Source organism: Myotis davidii, unplaced genomic scaffold (assembly GCF_000327345.1).
Source record: "Myotis davidii unplaced genomic scaffold, ASM32734v1 scaffold2257, whole genome shotgun sequence".
Taxonomy (NCBI): Eukaryota; Metazoa; Chordata; class Mammalia; order Chiroptera; family Vespertilionidae; genus Myotis; species Myotis davidii.
The window spans coordinates 48,890-50,269 of record NW_006288189.1 but is presented as its reverse complement, the minus strand read 5'-3'; positions in this window follow the sequence as shown (position 1 = coordinate 50,269).

Below are 1,380 nucleotides of genomic sequence, written 5' to 3'. Positions count from 1 at the left end.
TGTTGGTTTAGTAGCTCTGTGGCATCACTGTTTCTTTTTTAAACATTATTTTTATTGTTGACACAATTACAGATGTCCCCATTTACTCTCCCTAAACCCACCTTTACCCAGCCCCTGTCCTCTCTTCTCTCTGGCCATCACCACACTGTTGTCTGTGTCTATGAGGTATGCATATATGTTCATTGGCTTATCCCTTCACCTTCTTTCATCCAGATTCCCCTATCTCTACCCCCACAGCTGTCAGTCTCCTCCATGTATCTATGCCTCTATTTTGTTCATCCATTTATTTTGTTCATTAGTAAGAGAGATCATATATGTATTTTTCTTTGACTTGTTTATTTAACTCAGCATCTGCTCCATACATGCTGACACAAAAGATATGATTTTCTTCTCTTTCATGGCTGCATAGTATTTAACTTTGTAAATGTACCACAGCTTTTTAATACACTCATCTATTGATGAGCACTTGAAGTGTTTCCCGATCTTGCCTATTGTTAACAATACTGCTGTAAACATAGGGGTGCATGTATTCATTCTGATTGGTGTTTTGGGTTTCATAGGATGTATTCCCAGAAGTGGGATCACTGGATCAAAAGGCAGTTCCATTTTTAATATTTTGAGGGAACAGTTTTTCCACAGTGGCTGCACCAGCAGTGTACTAGGGTTCCCTTTTCTCCACATCCTCACTAGCAGTTGTATGTTGACTTATTAATGGCAGCTATTCTGGCAGGTGTGAGATGATATCTCACTGTAGTTTTAATTTGTATCTCTCTAATGATCTGTAACATTGAACATTTTTTCCTATGTCTCTTGGCCATCTGTATGTCTTGTTTGGAGAAGTGTCTGTTCAGTGCCTTGCCCTTTGTTAATTGGATTGTTTCTCTCCCCAGTGTTGAGTTGTATAATTCTTTATATTTTTTTGTTTGTATTTAATCTTTATTGTTGAAAGTATTACATATGTCCCTTCTTTCCCCCGCATTGTCCTCTTCAAGCCTGCCCATGCCCCCCACCCCAGGCCTTCACCACCCTATTGTCTATGTCCATGTGTTATGCATACAAGTTCTTTGGTTGATCTCTTCCCACCTACCCACCTACCCCTGCCTTTCCTCTGAGATGTGACAGTCTGTTCCATGCTTCTGTGTGTTTGGATCTCTTTTGTTCATCAGTTTATTTTGTTCATTGGATTCCACATATGTGTGAGATCAATTATACCTGTTTTTCTCACTGGCTTAGTGAGAAATAATACTTTCACTTAGCATAATACTTTCCAGGTCAATTAACCCCTCACCAGATGTATCATTGGCAAATATGTTCTCCCATACAGTGGGTTCCCATTGCATTTTGTTAATGGTTTCCTTAGCTGTGCAGAAGTTTTGTAGG